The following is a 21995-nucleotide window of genomic DNA, read 5'->3' on the forward strand; positions in this document are numbered from 1 at the left end:
TGTTTCTAATAAGTAAAATTAAGTAATCCAAAAGATAAGTGTATATTTATTTAAAAAAAAAGGGGAGGGGCTGAGAAGTAGACTAAGTTTTAGTAAGCTGAAAACTCAGATATGATGGTAGCATTAAAGAAAAGATTATATATTTGCAGTGGTGGCACAGGAAAGAGTTGGAAAAACATCTGGGCTTTAGAAACTTCAAGCAGCCTAGGAAAAAATAACTAGAGATTGCTTGTGTCTTGTTCACAGTGGGGTTTTGTGTGTTTTATGAAACTCCGATATATCTTGTAAATACTCTTACAGATTACTTAGATACAGGACAAAAAAATTGGTTTGATAGAATTTGGAAGGTGGATGTGACCTTTCTGAAGAAATGAAACACATTTGTGCTTTGTTTCTCATTCCAATTTGAAGGAATACTATGCCTGCTCTTAAAGGACTTTAAAATTTTCAGCCTTTTTAAAAAGGACATTACTATTTGTGTGAAATCTCATACAATGCTGCATGGGTGGGGGGAGTGCTCATGAAACACAGGGGATAAGGGCAATGACTGATCTCTTTACTTCTGCAGGCATGCTTTTAATAATTTCTCCTACGGAGCCCTGGAGCTGTCTATATGCTGAGATTTAGAAAGAGAAAAAAATCAAAGCACCCAGGAGACATAATGCAGTTTTGGGCTACAGTTAAAAGCGAAAGACTAGCTTTCTTTCACAAAAATACATTGGGGGTTTAGCTGAAGGGAAAAAAGACCTGCCATTGTCCTTGAGCCTTTTCTCTCCATCTAACCTGCTGCTAAATATATACCTGCTTCAGAGTCTTTCCCTTCACTTTCTTTACACTGACTCATCTGTTTGGGGTTTCAGATCAGTGAAGAGCCTATATGCAGACTGAAATGCAGCAGTTTATCTGGACGTTCCCATGTCTCTCTTTCTAATACTCAGTTCTTTTGACATCAAGCTTTTAGTTAAATCCCATAACAGATATTAGTGAATCCAGTTTACCTTCTGAGGTAGGTAAATGGTTCGGAGAGTAGGCATGATAAGCTGTTTTATTGGTTTTGAAAATGAAGACTATGTTGATAACCATCTATAAGCATTGCACATCTGTTGATCAGTTCTGTTTACATACAGAGTCTGTTAAAGCATAGCCAGCTGCCTTTTAGCTTTGTAGAGAACGTTTTATAGGTATTTTAGGAGAAAAGCAGGGGGACTTTCTTCTTCTGTCTTACCTCTGGAGAAACACTAATATCAATTGGGAGACAGGATGTTTTTAACTGCTCTGTGATGACCTTTTGAAATGGTTATTGGGCTGATACTTGTTTGAGCATTTGTCTAAGTGAAGTATATAGTGTTATAACTAAAGTAGGTGGGACAATACTCTGAAACCCAGGCGAGGCATGGCTTAGAGAAGGATATACGTAACTTGTCTGTGGAGGGCTTGCTTAAGATTTTTGCCCTAATCGTAGAATACATTCAAATTGGCATTATTCGTATCTAGGACATACTCAGATGGTAAAATATGCTTTGTTGCAATTGCGCATTACATGTATACTATTTACATGACATTCATTTAGGTGATTTTTTTTTTTCTCTCTATGGCAAAACCCTCTTTGAACATGAAGGGATTTTTTTTTTTATTCCAGATTTGTAGCAACCTCATGCTTCTCAAACAGCTGGCTGTGTGTGCTACTTTCTCTGAGCTGTTTGAACTTTCATACAGCTGCAGTATCCTCTGTCTTTCATTAGCACCATAAATTAAGTCTGAAGAATGAAGTTATGAAGTGAATATATTATAATAGAGGATTGAACTGGTAGTTCATTAAAGGAAATACTTTGAAAAACTCCTACCATTTGAGTTAGCAAAATAAAGTGATGCTTCCATTTATGTGACAGTTTGAAACTCATTGAAGAAGGAACCACTTGTCCACATCCTCGAGGAGAAAAATAAATAAATTTTGCCTGGTTCTCCTTTGAAATAATATGTTTCCATCTGATAGCTATTTCCTACCTAGCAAGAAGATAAACAGGTAACATTTTGCTTGAATCACTATTCTGCCATTCAATTGCTCTTCAAATGAAAACTCACGTCAGGCTGCAGGCTACAGAAATCATGCTGGTTCCTGCCTTTTGGGATCTGAAAAAAGGACTATGCCCAGTGTTGCAAGTAAGTGTCTTCAGAATGACTTTTTGGGAACATACTGTTAACCAAGAGGAACCATTGAGCTATCTACATCATAGAAGCCATGATGCAAAATCCTCATGCGGTTCAGATTTTAACAGTGTATATATCATACTTTGAGGATTTTGCAGACTTGAAATGCTGGTGAAGTTCCTGGATTTGAAGACATTCAAGAAGAGTTCACAGTCAACTCAGGCTACAAATATGCGCTCTTTGGTAGTGATCCCCGCTCAAGGCTTTCTCAGACCTTGCTGTCCCCCAGATGCTGTAGCATGCTGCCTTTTTGATTGTGCTGGCACAGTTGTTTGTAGGTGAACTAGATCAGGCAACTAATCTCGCTTTAAAAAGAAGCAAACCTGAAGTGATGGCATACCACGGGGGATGCTGAGGGTAAGGGGAGAGCAGAAATTTAAGTTATCGTATATTGTCTTCAGCAGCAATACTGTTGAATCGTGGCCTACACTAGTTTTCATAGAAATGCTCATCTTGGTTTTGGGTTGAAGCTGGTATTTCAGGCATACTGTGAACACCAAAACTTCTATATAAAAAGCTTGGTAAGATTCAGGCTAAAAAATTATTATGTTATTTTCTAATGGCATAAAAGGAAGATCCAAATTTTCAGTCTCTTGTTGCATAGGAAGAGGCAGCGCTCCGCCAGTGAGGGTGATTACCAAGCTCAAATTCACAAGCAAGGTTTTTTTTTTTCTTTTTTTTTTTTTTTTATGGTATTGAATTAGAAGCGAAAGAGATGTAGTATCTTTTGGGCACTGTTTCCCAAAGCTCGTCTTGCTCTGTTATCATTAATACCCCCGGAAGATCAGTTCTCCTGAGTACATGAAGTATTAGCTAGGGATCAGCTGGTCTCTGATTAGCATATGAAGTGACTTTGTGGCTAAAGATTGGTACATTAACAATAGGAAGAATTAGACTCCCAAGGCACATGGATAATTAGCGGGAGCCACCTGGGATTCCCATTTGCAGTGCTGCAAAAAGGCAGAGGGGATAGCCTTTATAGAAGAATGAGCAAATCCTTTTCAGAAAGAAGGACGAGGTGTGAGGGGGGTGGCGAAAAACAATAGCTACATTGGAGTAGCAGGTGGTTTTTGCAGCTGTGCAACACTAAGCAGTGTGATGTGAGAAAGAGCAGCATGAGTGGAATAAATATTGCAACAGAGCTCTAGTGTAAAGGTGGCAAGGGAAGATGAACAGTGGCCTGGAAACTATTTCCTAGTTCTCTAGACAAGCTACTAGAAGCATTTCTTCATCCTTCAGAGCTCCATGAGCTGTTCACGGACAACCGTGTTTATGGGCCAAAGTAAAAACTTGAAGGTGTTAAAGACAACACTAAGACTTGCAAGTCTTTTCTTAATGTACCATTTTTATGGTGTACTTATTTTTTCACGTGAATGCTGCTTAAGGTAGCTCAAATGGAAAAGCAGAACAAAAAACATAATCTGATACGGCACCAAGTTTTTAGCCCTAACTTAAATTTAAAATATTGACTTGTAAGCAGTAGTGGGTCTATATTTGAAATTGTGACCATACCAAGTGCGCTTTGAATGGAAGTATCTTCTCCAGTTTTTAAATTTTTTGGGCCGCTGTGTGATAAAGGAATGAAAAACTTCTTGTAAGACTACTCAGATAAATGTTTCCTCTCTGACTGCAATTTTTTCATCTAATTTTGTAATGAGGACTGTTACCTGTTTGGAAAACTGCTTCCTAAAATGTTGGATTAATAAATACAAAACAAATACCACCCTGCTGTCAGGGAAGTCCTTCTCAGTCTCCTTTACTTTGCCATGAGCTCTGCCCCTTGGAGTTGATTGCATATTTTTGCTAAATCTACCTGATAGTTTAAGTAAACAAATAAGCCCTTTTCCCTCAAAGCTCTCAGGATATTTTAAGAGAAATTGGTGGGGATGAGTCTTTTCAAGAATTCTAAACCATATGGTGACGTCTGCTTGCAGATGGTTGCAGAGGTTTGCTTTTAGAAAGTCTTGCTAGACTTTTAAAGTTTACCTATTTAGCAATATAAAATATAAAGCTGTCTCTCCAAAAGCATTTGGAAAAAAAAATCTACATTTGATATTTCAGTAGTCTTTTTGTGTATTAATTGTCATTTGAGTGAATGTCACTTAGGTTGCCAAAGCTAGTTCCCAGGAACTGCTGTAACGTTACCTAATACGGCTTATCTTCACAGCAATCATAGATTGATTTATCTATGATTTAATTCCTTCTGAGTACCTTAGGGATGGCCACATTATTATTGGAGTCCCTGCTGTGTTTAGCTGCTTGGGATGTCAGCTTATTCAGCTTTATCTGGATTATCTTTCTGGACAGCTAGCTTAAAACACTTTTGAAGGCTAGTTTTGTCCTTGGTTAAGACTATTCTTCGATCATGTCTTGCATTTACACTGCAATGGCAATGAGCCCTCATCCACTTGGAGGTTTTGATAAATGAATTGCAAATAGAGGTAAACTTCTTCTATTCATGATCTCTATATTTGCAAATCAGATATAGACTTTCTGCACAGTCAGTTGGTTTTCATTTTTTCCAAAAACGTGGATGTGGTTTTTTCTGGATGTGTCATACATGTACTGCTTAAAACTGGAACATGAATGCCACAGCTGGTTGGGAAATACAGTTCAGTTCTGACCTGGTGACAGAAAATACTTTGTTCAGGTGATCCAGTGTACTACAAGTAATTCTTCAAAAGTATTAAAAATTGCTACTTCACATATTTGTGTAGCATACATGCAAATATTTATGCTACTCTGTCCTGTATAACCGGTTTGTATCCTAATTATGTAGTATATAAACTGGACACAATACGTGAAAGTATATTTCAGTGAACTCAGAATGGAGATGTAATAAATGCATATCTTAATATGCTGTAGAAAAAATGTAAGAACTTAATTTGGAGGTATAACCAGGAAATTTGGTTCTTGTATAAACAGTATATGTGAGTGATAGATGAGTGCAACCCCCTTTTCTCCTTCCCTTACCAATTAGACTTTGAAATTTAATTTTGGATGCTGAATGTAAACAAACTGTGACAATATAGCATTTTAATCTTCAGTTGTGATTGTGTTGTAAACTTTTTCCAATAAACTAGGGTGAAACGGAGGGTATTCTTTCGCTTCAGTGTGAACACTGTTAATATCCAGAAAGTATTGCTCCGACTGGCAGCCTGGCTGTATAAACATTGAAGGCTGTCTTTTCATTTGATTTATGACATGAGGTGTAACAGTAGTCCAGTTCAGTTGCTTACATGTGAAAGAGAAGCATTTTCCAGATTTCAGACTTTGTGATCTTTGGCACAGAATAATTCATTACAATTAAACATCACTTTATAAGTAAAGTAATTCTCAAAATTTAGATAGTGTTTTGGAACATTTTAGGTTGAAGTATCTTCTTCCAAACTCTTTTTTTATCTTCTTCCCCCTCTAGCTTGTGGTCATAGTTTGTATTGCAGCAATTCCTAGTTGTGTAAATAAGATATTAAGCAGGTTACTAATATTTAGAAAGATGATTGTGAAAAATATAGCTGTTAGGCAAAGAACTATGTGATTTTTTTTTTTTTTAGCTGTGGGAATACTACCTGAGCTAAGACATGTTTATTAACCTCATGGTAGAAAAATGCAATAACTGAGGAAAAGTAGTAGTTTAAGGGATATTAGAAGTTCTTGAATGGAAAATTATCATAAAATATATTTATAAATGGCTGTTGTTCTCATATAGCATTATAAACTGAAGAAAAATGAGTTAGACACCTCTAAATTAGATGCAATTGATTTTATTATTTACCAGTTAGAAGGACCAGTACTTAATTTCCTTAGCTGTCATGTCTTGCCATGTCTTAGTAAAGCTAAAGTTTACAGAGCAGTTGCATCTGACCAGTTGAAATGTCTTTCATAACAAACGGGTATTTGCTCATGTAGTTTAAAGAAGCCAAACTTTTGTTATAGAAAAGCGTAAGTAGCCTTATTTTCACATTTGAAAAGTTTACTAATTAACAATGCTTTGAGAAAGCTCGTTTGAGCCCAGACTAGCTTTACTGAGGAACCAGTGCTCGTTCTCCCTGCCGCTATCACAATATGTGATTGAATTTTGGGCCCCCTTCCAGCAGGCGCGTAAGTCGATGTCTTTCAGCACATGAGTTGTCCTGTTTATGCTTTCATTTCATGTCATGTTTGTACAGAGGCAAGCTCTTCAGTGACCATTAAGAGAACCGAATTCTAAAAAGCATTTCTGGTGAAAGCATGTTTTTACAACTTTATTCTCTCCCACTCCCCCATGTTGATGCCTTAAGAGAAAGGGCTAGCAGTCCATGTCTCTAATATCTGCTAAGCATGAAGACATATGTTACAGCTGAGGTAGACAGGCAGGCTTCTTCTGTCGGGAAGAATCCCTTTTCTTTTCTCTCTTCCCTAGTGTATGTCCCCCCCTCCTCTAATTCCAGCAACATGGTCCCACGCTCGTCAAGCCAGTTGCTGAGCCTGTTCAGTTCATTACCTGGCAGAAAACATTTGCTTGTTGGTGGGGTGGTTTTGCAAGGGCAATGCTCTGCTGGGTTGTTACGTTCAGCAGTGGTTCTGACACACTCAAAGCTGCTGCAAGGGCAGAGCGACACAGAGGACGGGAGGCATGACCAGGAGCAAGGGGGAGCGTCCTCCTTCTGGTGGCAGCAAGCCACATTGCATCTGAGCTGTAATTTCATTGTCTACCAGCAAAGCCAGAAAAGATTAACTCCTGTTGGATTGTCACCTTCACAAGGTTTGGTATTGGAGCAAGCCAGGAAGTAAATTTTAACAGAAAACGACAACACAATTTTTTCCAGGTGTTTTAGCATCTTACGTGAAGAAGTCAAGAACATAAATTCTTTGAGAAGTTAGCATCAGTGGTGCAGTAATGTAGTTTCTACTGCTGTGTATTTAACTTAATGTTTTTAAATGAAAAACTGTGTAATTATGTGACTTCCTTCTGCCTTGTCCTTTAAAATCAATCAGTTGTAAGACTGAAAATTAAATGACCTTTTTGGCTTATGCCATTTACTGTCCCTGCCATAGTGTATATGGCTGGCCTCAGAGTTCATGGCTCTTCCCTTCTGAACCTTTAAACACAGTCCCCCTCCCCAAAAGAAGAAAAGCTCTTTAGAAATAGCAGTAATGTAAATACCTTACCTATTTTTGCTTGATGACTGGAGAATACATAAAATTTGCAGGGCATATTTTTCAACCCGTAAAGATAAAAGAAAGAAGGATACTAATTCCTTTAGAGTTTGTTTTGTTTTGTTTTCACAAGGATTTAGTCCTGCTTTCAAGTAAGAATGCTTTAGCAAGTTGAAGTGTAAAGCAGTTGATACAACATCGTTTCTCTAGAGAATATCAGGCAATAGCAGTGGGGTAGCTTGGAAAAAGAAACTATGCAGTCTAGAAATAAATGGCTAGTTTTGGCCCTTGCTAGGCTTCCCCCCTGTATTGATCTTTTGCAGTACTGTATGGAATGCGGAAGAAACTATCAGACTGTTAAAATTTTGCAGATCAGGAGTATTCTTAGCAGGTCTTATAAATAAGATGCTTTGTTTTTCAGAATATCTATATACAGAATAAATCCTTTGCCTTTGCTGTGTTTCCAGTAAAATTAAACAATGTCAAAAAGTGTTTTGAGGAGTAGTTACCTTGAAGCTTGAGCTTGGTGATATAAATTGGCATTGAAAACAACTTGTTCAGTTATGTGCTATAAATGTGTGCTAGAGGAAATATACCTTTATATATATTTCATGTTGTCTCAGGAATAGGGGGTTTTCATACAGGTTATAAAGATTTCTAAAAATTGTAAATGTTTTGGGTTTTTTTCTGTAAAACATGGGTATTGCATATTTTATTAGTAGGGAAATAAGAGCAGAGAGAGACAACAATGTATGTGTATAGCTGCAGTAATAGAAGATACCACAGATGATGAAATGTGGGCATAAGCACCAAAATTTGTAAAGCCAGAATGCTTAACCTCCTGGGATATCACTACTACAACCCTCGAAGACTGCACAAAGTTAAAACTGTCTGTATGTGAAATAGGCAGATTGCAGCTGAGGTTGAATTTTCTGTTATCCTGTCTTGGAAAATTGCCATATGTATTACTTGCACAAAAAACATTTTAATTCTGCAACTGTAGGTGGCTCTTGGGGATTTGAGACAAAGGAAGCTCCACTGCGTGTGTTCACAATGTGCAGTTCTTTAGAAGGCAGGGTTCTTGATCCAGGACCCGGATCGTCTTCCAAACGTCTGACTCAAACCTGATTTTCTTCCTCTGGATTTCTGAAAGGAAATCCATGTTGTTACTGATCTGTACACATCACTCTTCATTCACTATGGCACAATTAGACTTCCCTAAACTTGTTTTCTGCACTTCCTCAGATTTAACTTCATCGTTTGGGTCCGGATAGGAAGCAGGACCAAAAAAAAAAAAAGCTTCCCCCCCCCCCCCCCCCACCTTCTGGATACTGATGCAACTTTCAAGTATAAAATGTTTGTTGATTCATTTATTTGTTATCTCTCTCTCCAGTGGTAAAGTAGATGCATTATTTCTGCACTGTGCTTTCTTCGCTTAGTCATTGTATAACTTCAGTATGCAGTCAAAACACTAGGTATTTAACATTAAAAATGCAATAAGTGTTAGTCACTTACCTGCTTGAACAGTTTTCTGTGGGAATGGGAGATTTCTTATCAGGAGAAATCTGACAGTAGAATATGGCCAGAATTTTAGATTCTTGCCCTCTGAATAGGATACCTTTATTTAAAGGTTTTTTTTTATTTGCTTGGAATTAAAGAAAAATTATCAAGACATTTCTTTAAAGTAGTGTTTAAATGGTTTAAAAAAGAAAACACAATATGAATGTTTACAAAAAGAAGACGTATTAAAAATGCTTAGATTCCTGCATCTCTGTCTTGCTTCTTTGAAAGCACACCTAGAGTTCAGCAGTATGTTTCCCAGTTCCTTGAACGTACTATGCCAGCTTGTATACTGTAGCTCTTTTTTGTCAATGTTGTGCAGTGATCCTCTGAAAAATAAATTTCCTTTCTTGAAATGGAGAAATTTTTGCTGCATAGTGAAGCAGTCAGAGCAAAGATAGTTTCATAATCTGTAAATCAGGAGTCGGATAAGGAAGTTCAGAATTAGCCCGCATAGCTACAAGCATTACCGTCTGAATGTGTGCCTGTCTTTTCTTGTCATGGGCAAGTAGAGAGAAGTACCCTTAGCCTGAGAAGGTGTTTTCTTTACTATTTATTAAAAAAAAATTTTTTTTTTGATTTACCATTGTATTTTAACTTACTTAACTCTGTGACATTACTGAGAGCATGAACCTTTCAACAAGGCCAGTAATCTCCATCTCAGTTTTGTTCTCTTGTGGATCACTTTTGGATTTTATTTACTATGACCTTCCATTCTGCTCTTTCCTGTCTGCTTCTAGATTTGGGCTTTGTGTGGCCAGAAGGTAGATACAGTATATACTGAAACTAGGAATATGTATAAACAGCATGTGGTATGGTTTGTGTGTCGTGGATTGTTGGAATAGCTCTGTGCCAATTCAGCAACAATAATTTGTGCGTATTAATATATTTGGATGTATTTAATTTTATTGGCAGTTAGCCTACTCCTTAAGTTATTAATTTGTGAAATCTGTTTTGAGGAAGGGTAAAAACTTGTAGGCAGCATATGGTGTGATATTGGGGGGAAAAGGACGGCTGCGGGTGTGAATTTTATTTTGTCAGTTTAGTGGGAGTACCTCTTGTTCTTTAAAGATGCCATCTGCACAGGATTCGCACTCTAAGTCTTATGCTTCTGTGCAGATCATGCAAGATCTCACTGAGCTTTTAAGTTTGACTGCTTTGGGGGAGGGCAAAGAGAATATTTTATGCTACCTTTTGAAGTATTTTGTTTTGTGTAAAGGCTTTTTTCTTTGCCTACCAGTTGCCATATAAAAATACCTAGAAGGCTTTAAAACTTAAGTAGCCCTTATAAATTTGGTTGTCATAAATGCTTTGTATTAATTGGTAATGTAGTTTTTGACAATCTCTTTGCCTACTACTGTTCTTTTTAGATGTTGGGCGTCTTCTGTCTGTCCTCCCTGACCTTCCTGTGATTATCAGATTAATCATTCTTTTTATGCTCTGGTCTGTAGGACTTTAATGTCTTCAACTTTGCATTGCATAGTGTGAGAGACAGGGCTGTTCTTATTTTAGCTATTTGGTTGCTTTAGGGGCTTCTCCATACCTTTATTCAGCTTCTTTAAATTTGTTCAGCTCTGTACATACTGTGTGCTGTAGTGCCCAAAGAGCACTACAGTTGTAAGGGGCTGGTTTCGTTGTTACATTAAAGCTTTTAATGCAAGGCGTATACCTATATGCAACATTTCCTGTGTTGTTTTCTGCCGTGCAGAAATACGTGCCTTTTTGTTTATCCAGCTCTTCATGACGTGTGTGCTTGGAGTGCAGTGTTTTATCTTTGTCCTCAAGCTGATTCATCTTTAGGTGTTATGAGGATCAGATAATCAAACTTAATCCTATATATTAAAGCATTATGTGATTTATTTTCAGTGCCACGTATGCAAGACATTTTCTTCTATTGCGTGTTCTGAAAATTTGAGATCCAGATTGTATGCGCACGTTCTCCAATACGCTTCACTGCCAAGAGATCCTGACAGAGGCTGGATCAGGTTGAAGCATAACAGACAAAATTTGTTCTATGGATCTTGACATGCCAAGATAGCTTTTGAGTTCAGAAGAGTTTGGTACAATTTCTACTGTTGAACGTCATGTCTTTTTCAGTCTTACTCATTTTAGCTGAGAGAACCAAACAGAGGTGATTACCGTTGATGATTGCATGCTATTTCACCTTTTTTGAGAGCATAATGCATCAGTTTCTTCTTGTGACACCCGGTTTAGCTATAACATTTACTGTATCCGCTCCTGTTCTGAATCTTGGCACTTCAGTGCTCTTTCTGGAGCTTAGAGTACAGAACCGCTGAAACACTTCACACAACTGTATCTCCTTTTACTCTCTGTGCATACTTTGCATATTCTGATATGGATGTTTGTTTTGGACAGGAGCGTCTGGGTATGTAAAGCTTCATGAGATATCAGAACATCTATTATGTTGAGATATTTGTACCTGCAAAATATAGCTTTGTTTCTGGCAATACAGACTCTTCTCTTAAGAATATAGAAGTGAAGTTCTCCTTTGGGATGTTGGGATCTGGTGTGTTCTTACCTATGGTAGGCTGCAGTGGACATTAAAAAGCTTATTTCTTTGTTGGAGTTCTAAAAACTTGAGTTCTACCTGGTTTTGGAAGCCATTTCAAGCTACTGTGAATCCATCAAGTGTTGACCTTTTGTAGAGAAATAATGCTGACAAACTGCAGTAGATTCCTTCCCTACTTATCCTTTTGTTTTATTTTTAATACATCTGTGGTGAAATGTTCAAAACTTTTAATCAAGTCTGCCTACCTGAAATCTGGTTTATTATGCAAACATTTGTTTCTAACTGGCAGCATAAATTGAAGCACCTGTAATTTGGTGTGCTCTAAGTGTCAAGCACTTAGGAGATAGAGGAATCCCCCCCAGCTTTCACTGGATTCACAGGATCTGGTCATGAAAATTCTATAGAATCTCTACGAGGGGGCAGAGTACCATAGAACTGGACTTTTGTCAAATGTGTAGAGAGAAAAATAAGTGGGTGTGATGCAGGTGGTAAATAAAAATGTTGAAGACAATAAATCACAGATACAAAAACTGACACTTCATACCCTAAAAAAAAAAAAAAAAAAAAGCTTTTATTTGCCCAAAATCTTTACTGGTTGCCTTCCTGCTAGGTGACTTGCCAAAAGGTTCAAAACTAATTTTGCTTAAGGCATAGATACTTCTTCTCCCTCTCCCTTATTTTTAAACCTAAGCTTGGCTATGGGAGACAGTAAATTCATATTCATTCATAAATGAATGACATTCATTACATATTACATTCATAAATATTTTAAAGCTTTTTTTAGGGGTAGATTTAAGTATGTGACAGTAGTTCACGAAAAGGCCTTTTCCCTGCCTTTTACAATTTAGGTTATTCTCTACATTTACAATGCGAGGCAACCATTGCTTTAACAGGGAAACATTAATGCAAATTCATATTCTGTCCAGCAGAAATAGCTCCTGGAATACTTTTCATCATATCTAGATGAGAGCCCAACTCTTGTGGACCTGTCACATTCCTTGCCTCATCCTAAAATTTTATGTGGTTGTCTCAAAATTGCTGTTACGTTTTGCTGCTTTAAGACAGCAAAAGATTTACTCTAAAGAGGAATATTTTTACTTGTATTCTGATCTGTTCTTTTCTTCCTATAATTGTGGTCAAATACGCACAGGACAGATTTGGCCCACAGAATGCTTCTGTCTAGTTGTTACCTTCTCCTCCCCATTGGAAAACTTGGGGAAATAAAACAGCTTATGCCATACCAACTCAGGTGCGCAGAAGTATCTAATGTAGAAAGCCAGTGATACAGTAATATCTTGGACAATGTTGTCTGCTCCCGCATTGTGGAAACTCCTGTTGTAAAGCTATTACTGTTTGAGGCATGAAATTTTCTTCTAATTCCAGAGCTCTAATAGTAGCAGTAGGTGAGCGTGGCTGTGTAGCTTTCATACTTCATGTGCATCTTCCGTAGCAATGCGGTTGCAGTTCTTAAACTCTGCATTTATTTACTAAGATGATACTGGCACACTTAAGAATACAAGTGGATCTGGAGATGTTGTAGAATCTCATCACTGGAATGTTTTAAGAATAGTTCAGAGAAACATCTGTCAAGAATGATTTAGGTAGTGTTAATTCTGCCTTGAGGTAGAGGCGTAGATCTGGTGACATCTCAAGATTCCTTACAGCTGTACTTTCTGTGATTCCAGTGCAAGACTCAATGTACTGTTCAGCTGCTTGGTCAAAAACATTTTTATTTATTTTGCTTTGGAAGCATGTTCCTTAATTTAAATTCACAGAAAAAATATTTTCTATCTCTGGTCTTGCTTGAAACAGTTTCTCTATTTACAGGGGCTATATGAAAAATTAATCTTAAGAGGTTTGTTTGTTTATGTTGCCAGATATTTTAGTAATGCTGACTCATTTTACCAGGCGGAGGGTGTGCACACATGAACAAATTATCAGATAAGAAGGATGGGAGCTTAAAGCACATCAGATGCTGCTAGCTTGTCTGTGTGCTTGGTCTTAACCCAAGCATGCGGTTAGTGTGAAGTATGCGACAGGCTGTAAACTCGCAGCCTAGTGTACCAGGCCCGCACCCTTACAAGAGATCACTGCCTTGTAGGAAGTGCTCAAAGCCCGGAGTTACAGAAATAAAAATGAGTCTAATCGGTCCGTACTCTTCTGGAGAATCAGGGCAGGTAGTGCCTGCACGTTCCTGAAATCTCAAAGTACGTACGGGTAGATGAAACCGTCGGCAGCGTGCAAGGCAAAGAATGGAAACACGTGTGGCTTGTGGGATAGTTCATGTCTTCGCATCGTCGGTTTATGCGCTAGTTCGAGGATGTTCCTGTTATAAGCACAGTATAGAGGCGACCTTCTCTGTGCCTGGCATACTGTGCGTGCACTCAGGAATCATTGTCTCATTTTGAGTTTTTCTGTTTTTTCCTCTTTTCTGCAATGATGATCTAAAAAGCTATGCTTTTCTTGTTTGTTCATTCTCTTGGTAACTTGTGTAATCCTTTTGCTCCAAGGGTGTGACCTGTCTTTAAGCTTTTCCAATGATATATATGAGTAATGTATGCGAGAAGGCCAAACTGTTGTTCTGAGAATTGGAATCTGTAGTAAAGCACCTTTGGTAGTCATTGTTTAGAGATGTGCATTTTTTTGCTAAATCTGGCAAAGTTAAGGGTAATCTTTCTTGAATCTTGTCTTCATTTGTTGCTGTTTATTGCCTTATTATTGGAAATTCTTTGTTAAATAAGCTACAGCCATGGGTCTGCTATGCTGAGCCTTTAGTCCAGCTTTGTTAAAATGGCATGCATTGCTTTTAGTTAAAGGCACAGCATGGTGCAGGGATGCTGCAGAACTCCTCCAGAACTGATTTATAGCACAGCCAATAACTGCAAACTTCCTTTTTTCTTGGCCTGTTTTAGCAGGTAAGATGCAGAGGAACTGAACTGAAGTACTCAACCCAGATACTAACTGGTCTCTTTGCATCATCCTGTGACTTTTTTAGGTGTATTACTGAAGCGAATGAATGATGCATTGATCCAAAAATGCAGAAGCTCACATGCAGATTACCTATGATACTAAAAATGACAGTGAGGATAGTTAGCAACCCTGATCCCAAGAGCCGTGGTTACCTAGTCTTCACTGTCCTTTCCTGAGCAGCAGCAGAGCAGCTAATTCTGGTTTCCAGAGCTGCGTGGTAGGAACAGGAATATAGGTATTAGGGATGTGGCTGTTTAAGAACCCAGTCTGTGGCCTTAGGCAATTGCCTAGGCTGAAAGTTTCTTAGAGCTAAGCTGATAGAAGGACTGGCTGCCGCTGAAACAACAGCCCAGCATTTCCTCTGCCCTTCCCTCACTCTGGCACTGGTCTTTTGTCTTGACCTCTGGCGAGCTGTTTCAACCTGCTAAAGTGTGCATGTGTACATACATGTGCATGCACACATGTGGTGAAACTACTTTTTCTGCCAGCCTGGCAAGGTGAACCATTTTACTATGGAGTCCTGGAGGTGCCAGTTAAGTGCAAAGAGAAAATTCCTTTTGGCATCAGTCAGCTGTTAGATTGGCTTAGCCGTAATGTGAAAATGTCCTCACCTTCCCCCTCCCTGTCAAAGCTGGTCCCTGTGTTTTGTATCACACTGTAGTATTAATCTGAATGTGTGAACAGTCATGGAGTTAAAGCGGAGGGGGCATTGCACACCTCTGCTGAGCCAGGGTCAAGTACTTTAGGCCATTCCTGACAGGTGGCAGAGCTGTTTTTTCTAACAACTCCAACAATCAAGAGTCCAGAATTCCCTTGCTGCAATATTTTCTAAGTATAGGACAATTATTTTTAATATTTAATTAAACTTCACTTCTTTTGAACCAAGTGTTTCTTATTACAACTTTGGTAGGCCACAAGAGATAATTATAGTCCTCTTTGCAGTAGCCTTTAACATATTTGAAAATTGTCAGCCTGTCTGTTCCTCCTTCAGCACTATCTCTTTTTAATTAACTGAACCAGTGGGTTTTGCAGTTGTTTCTCAGGGCTTATATATTAATTTCATGAGAATTTTCACTCCTGTTCTTGACAACTCTCCAGTTGGTATAGATCTCTCCTAAAATGGGTGCTCAATTCCAGACATCATCCAACTGAGGCTTTGCTGTCATGAGAGACAGCAGTATAATTACCTCCCAGGTTTTGTCATACCCCTGTTAAGTCTTAAAATGCCATTTGTCTTTTTTCAACAGCACTGTGTTGTTGAGTCATTTAGGTTGAGCTGCTATAGCTATTGCTCCTTATTTTGTGATTGTGCCCTTGATTTCTTTCTTGTGTCCTACTTCGCAATTGTCTTTATTGAACTTGATTTCAGAAAATTTCTCCAATTTATCAAGTTACTTTCAAATTAGTGTTCTGTTCTCCAATTATGTTTGCACTGTCTTGATGTAGTTTGCCCCTCTTGTAAATGTGTTTTTATGTGACGTCATTCAAGCTGTGGAATAAAAATACTGGATGCAATTGGTCCCCCATTAATTGAGAGGGGTAGAGACAACCTAAATGCTGGAAAAACATTCCTGGTATCTGGATCCACACTAGCTCAATGCAAAGTCAGCTTAGGCTCAGCTAAGCGGCATGAATGTGCACAGTGTCAGCTTGGGTCCGTAAACAGTACGAACATGTTGGCATGGCACTGTGCCCGAGGTAATGAGCCTTCCAAGAAGTACTGGGGAATGCAATGCAGAGGCACTAAAGCTTGTTCCTTAAAGAGAATAACCATATTTGCTTGGTCGGGACTATTTAATCTTTCCTGTACATAACCAGTGCTAATGTTTTCACACTGTGGTGTGGATAAGCCTTATGAACTAGATCATCCTCTTAGACATGCTGGAGAACAGAATGTATTGCTGCACATAGGACAGATGCAACAAACATCTCTTTGGATCTGTCCTAGAAATTTGATGTAGGTTTATGACTACATATTCCTAACTATTAATGTTTCTTTGGGTAGTTTAAATAAAAACAAGAGTAAAAGCAAAATAACTTTTAATGTTGTGTTAGGACTGCCATTTGAAAAGAATGAATCGGGAAAGTCTGCTGTGATTGCTAAGGTCACTCCAAAACTGCCCAATTGCACATAAATATGCCAGAAGTTACTATGACAAAAAACTTAAGGTTGTCATGAGAACCTGAATGAAACACTTGAGCATGCATTTAAGTCATTATTAGGTTTAATGTGAGATTTTTCTTGTAGACAGCAGAACTGGAAAATGTGAACTGACATGTCGCTCCCATTTTTTTGATAATCTAAAAAGTGGGGAAACGACTCCTAGTTTTCTAAAAGGAAAAAAATCTCAGCCAGGAACGACTGCCTTAAGAAAAATAGCATCTGCCCAGCTGTTAAGGTCCCAGCTTGCATTCAGTGCATAGGAGGTATTTCCTGTCTTTTACATGTTGTCGGTTGCTCAGCTATAGAGCAAGCTGCGTTTGGCTAATTCCTTTAGATTGACTGACTGACCCATCTTTGCCTCTGGGTAAAGTTGTGTTAATAGGGTAAACTGATTAGTAATGAGGATTAACTCCACTTAGTATACAGCAGCAACTTGCTGGAACTGAGAACTTCCTGGGTTTGCATGGTTCATCCCTGTAAATCATCTTTGTTTCCTGGTGTCTAATGATACGTACATACAAGGAGCAATACTATAGTCTGTTACTTCCAACAGAGAGTGGTTTGCTATAGCTGTGCCGTTTGTGGCATAGACTTTTTTGCCCCAGTGTACCTTCCTTCCTAGATGACCTCCAGGATTTTCTATTGGAAATAAAGTCAAGGACAGTTTCCTTTTGTGCACGCAAGCAAACATTTTTTCTATTGAGCAATCTGTTATTTCAGCAGTAATGGAAAAAATGCAGTGATCCGGAATCCTTTTGCCAAAAATTGGAAGGTTAAAGATGGATTTTCTTTTAAAATGCACACATTTCTTTTTCCTAAGATACATTTTCTTCCCAGAATGTCTTTTCTGATGTCTGTCTGTTTAGGGGTGGGTAAAATTGTAGTTTATGGTGCAATCTGTAATGTAATGGATCTAAAATAATCCTCAAATTTATATTCTCTTTATTAACAGTTGCTGTTCTTCATAGTCTTCTACTGATTAGTTCTTTTGCTGTCTTCCATGTTTTAAATCAGTTTTCTTATGCGCTTTGGTTCTTATGTTGAGGTTAACCATGGGGTTGGGTGAGGGACACTCCAAAGTTAGGTCAATAGATGTAAGAATAAAAAAAAAAAAGATTCTTTCTGCGTTTGCTGCTACTACACACCTCATTCAAATATGGATAAAAATTTACTTTCTGTTCTAATCCAGTGCACTGTAAAATGGTCTTACTCAACTTGTGGTCCACACAGATGGTATGTGCACAGATCAGTTATTTACAACAAATAAAAATGTGTTCCCCAACTGTATGGGAGTGCATATGTGTGTATATTAGTGCTTCTGGATGGAAATGGCTGGCTTTTTATTTGACTCCTGTCACTGCCTAGTGAAAATGTTTGTTTATAATTAGAACAGGAAAGAAAATCCAAATTTGTAAAAATGATATTTATCTAAATACAAAGTACTCTATCATCCTTCCAGCCTCCCAGAACTGCAGGATTCAACATAGCCTATAGATATTAATATATATATACACACAAATATATGTATGCACATATATATAATATGCATATTATATAGAAAGCTTTTATTATATACTATATAAAGATATAGGTAGAAAGTTTGTGATTCAAATTTTCACTTTTTTCTAAGTTGAGAAATGCTGCTCTAGAACTCTGTTCTGACTTGTGATTTAAAGGCTTAAGTTAAAAGTCAAATTGCAGCAAAAGTTAGTGAAGTTCTTGAGGTTGTGCCTCTTGATGATTGAATAGCTTAAAGAGGGGAGGTGGGAAGGTAGGTGGTAATAGTAGTATAGCTTAGAAAAGGTGGTTTGTTTCAGAAGGGATTTACAGTGATAGAAAAGTGGAACAGTAAGTAACCTGGCAACCTTGGATAACTGAAGAAAAGGAACCAAATCAGAAAAATAAACACAGTGAAACTTGAGCATGTTTTCACCTGGTTCAGCAGTAACCGAAAGGCGAAAGATTATTGCCCTGAGTGCTCATCCTCATTTCTTTGATCTGTCACTTAATCTCTCATTAAGTGATTCCATCAAAATTACTAATCTGAATCAATTCAGTGAATCAGTTTGGAGAGCATTTACCCAAGCAATTTTGCAAGCCTATCTCACGCGGTCTTTAGCACCAAAGAAGAGGGTGGTAATTAGTGCAGGAACAAGGAGTAGTTTGTAACTCCTTACGCTGATCAGCTGCAGGACCTAGCAGGATGCATTTGGCAAGGAAGAGCTGTTGGTGACTTAGGAAGGCAGTTTTGGTGGGAAGTAGAGATGTTTAGCCTGCTGAATGAGAGAGGGTCGAGGCAAGGAGGAGCTGGTGATGGCAAGAGACCTGGAGCTGTAGCCTTAGTGTCTTTAAGTTACACAACCGCCTGACCTGATCTTGCAGCTCACCGCTGCTCGCGGTGTTTCTGCAGCATTTCTGGCCGGGCAGTCGTGCACCCTCTCTTGACAAGTGACTGGAGCTTGTCACTTCTCTGTTCAGATTCCACTCAGAAGAAAACTGTCCTCTGCTGTGTTAGCTTTTTGCCTGGTTTCATGGGACAAGCTGAGGAGCGCTGGATGTGGCACGTGGTGAATCTCAAGGGCATGCAGAGGGAGAAGAGTTTGGGGGTGGAGAGAGACCTTTCTGCTTTCGGCAGCACTGAGTTCTGAACTCGGGCACTTGTGGAATTTCCCCTGGAGATGGAGAAGATTGTTGGGGCTGGGGAAGTGGCAGATTGGGCAGTGAGGAGAAAACCTGAGGAGAGGAGTGGAACTGATTGTTTATTTATTTTCCTAACTTTCAAACTAAGAAGACTCCTCTATACTTCCAAACATCTCATTATAAGCCGTTCAGTTCAGTGTCCAGCAAAGGTAAGATCCACTTCAAAACACTCTTCTGAGAAGTGTCTGAGTGTACCAATATGTGATTTTATGAGGCTGTGAGTTATTCTCCATAAGCAATGGATGAAAAGATAGCTTTGAGAAATACAGTAGGAACTACATGTTTATAGGTGCTCATCTCTATTTAGACTTCTTGGAAATGAATATTATCAATAGAATTGGTCCTATTGGTTAATTTAGTGAATATGCTACTACTTCTGTATGACATCTTGGAAAATCCATATGCTTTTTTTAATATGTGTATGTGCATATGAATGTATGTATGTTTTGGAGTGATTGGGTTTGGGAGTTCTGTGTTTTAGACTTAAATTCTTAAATTAACTTAAACTCCATATTTATGTCCATCTAACCAATAATAAGGTTTTTCATATATGCCTTCACTTGTCAACTAGATGCGAGTTCTGCAGTCTACAAGCAGCCACTGCTTCCATAGTTTTTACTGCAATTTTTTAAACAGATAAACTGGAATTGTGGCAGAATAAATTCATTTTCCATGGACCTAGTTGCAGCCTGAGCAGGTAGCTGAAACTCTACAAGCACATTGATCTAGTGCAACAAAATAAATTTTGATTAACACTATAAACCATAAAATTTGGAGGAAATGGCTCTAATATGCTGACAACTAATAGAAGTAAAGAAATGTTTTTTCCCTTGGTGAGGGAGATACCAAGGAGAACAGCTGGTGATCCTTCAAGAACAAAAAGCTCTGGGATCCTAAGAACAAATATTTGTTAAACTTTGTCTTCCTGTCTCATATAGGCAATTTTCTTCAGTGATGCTGTCATGAAGAAAGGGAGTTGAGGAAGTTAGATGAGCTTTAACCAACAATGGGAGAGAGATGTTCTGTTATAGCCAAGACCTTTATTAATAATTAGAAACTAACAGTGCTATGTTAGAAGATCCTTTAATGTGTAGGCGGTCTCTTGGTGTTTATACCAAGCGCTTTCCAAAAAAAAGTAAAAATAGTATTTGAGTAACTAAAAATGGGCTTAGAAATGGGAATGGAGGAGAGTAGAGGGCTGTCCTGCCTTGAATTTTCTAGGATCTGCTTATATTTTGAATGATGAAGGCTGATCGCCTGTGTAATATTTTCTCTAATAATAAATGAATATTGTAAATATGTTTAAAATCCTTCTTTGAATGTTTGTAAATTCTTTCCTTCCGTATGTTGTTATGGCTGTGAGTCTAGTGAAATTCAGCTACGCAGTGTGTGAAATGCCGTTGCGTTAGTCAGATAATTGTTGATGTGTTGCTTTTCTTTGTTTCGTTAGCTGTTAAAGTATATGTGAAAGGAGAGAAAAAACCTCTTCACGTCATACGCTTCTATTCTGTATATGTTCCTCTTACAGGCACCGTGGGACTAAAGCCCATAGCAAAAACCTCCTGGTTGCTGCAGTCTTCCTCCTAGCAAGGCATTACAGTGTAGGCCACAGACTGGTGTTTCAGTTCAGCTCTGTACCAGGTCACTTAGATGTTTTCTATCTTTCTCTGTTGTTCATCAAAGCCTTTTGGGGTCTGTGTTACTTTTGAAGCTCAGTTCTCACCTGGTTCTTCTCTTTCAGAAGTTACTTGGCCTGGCTAGAAGCAATGACAGTAAGAAATAATATCTGGGCAAGCTTGCTTAGTTTAAAGCTATTGTTAAGGTACAACTAGAATAGGGCCAAAGTATTTCTATGGCATGCGTTTGCCAGGCAAAGAAATTTTCTAAACGCTGAAAATATTTTAAAAAAATCAAAACTGAAGTTTTATTGCACAGCAGTTTGTAGTTTTACTAGGGCTAATAAGTTTTGTAGTATTAAAAAAAAAAAAAAGCAGTTTCCATCCTGATGGTAACTTTTTGAAATATAAAGAAGGCATAATACATAATTACTGTGGCTTATCATTGAAGGAATGAATTCCTGTCTTTGCCTTGTGTCTTAAGTACTGGAAAAAGTATAAGATATGTTTGGCAGAACTCAGGTGAATTTCAAAGTAACTTACGGGAATTTTCATGTCAAAAACTTCCTATTAAAATATAAACCTAAAATGTAGTCAAACTGTTTCTTTGCATTCTTTTAAGAGTAAATAAAGGAAAAGAATTTCACTCTTTACAAACTGTAAAGTAAAGCTATAAAACTCTTTGAATTTAATGATATAACTTTTGCCTTTTTGGAAATTCAGCTTGTGCTCAACCCCTTTTTTTTATTAGTTTTTCCTTTACAACAGATTGCTTATTAAGGTAATTAAAGAGACATTCAAATGTTAACTTAGTATTCAACCACCCAATCTTTGAACCTTTTTTTCCTTGACTGACAAAAGTTTGTGGTATTTTGTTCTACACATCACGGTAACATGCTCACAGTGGGTGCCTGGAAAATACAGTGCATTAAGGGGTGGGGGGAAAAAGTCTAGAAAATGCTCAGCTGTTCCACTGGGGCCAACAAGGTCTCTACAGTCACATGCTATTTTCATGCAGCCCCTCAGAAAGGATGCTCCAACTTAAGCAGTGTAGAATCAAATTCACTAGAACTGAACACTGATTTTTTTGATAGCTCACATAGCCATT

The 21995-nt window shown here is 38.1% G+C and overlaps 1 protein-coding gene across 4 annotated transcripts in view; it reads left to right on the forward strand.

Moving 5' to 3' along the window:
• Positions 1-21995, forward strand: part of USP22 (ubiquitin specific peptidase 22) — a 118254-nt gene that overhangs the window by 63048 nt on the left and 33211 nt on the right. The gene's annotated exons all lie outside the window — the stretch shown is intronic.

The sequence above is a fragment of the Apteryx mantelli genome, chromosome 16 (assembly GCF_036417845.1).
Source record: "Apteryx mantelli isolate bAptMan1 chromosome 16, bAptMan1.hap1, whole genome shotgun sequence".
Taxonomy (NCBI): Eukaryota; Metazoa; Chordata; class Aves; order Apterygiformes; family Apterygidae; genus Apteryx; species Apteryx mantelli.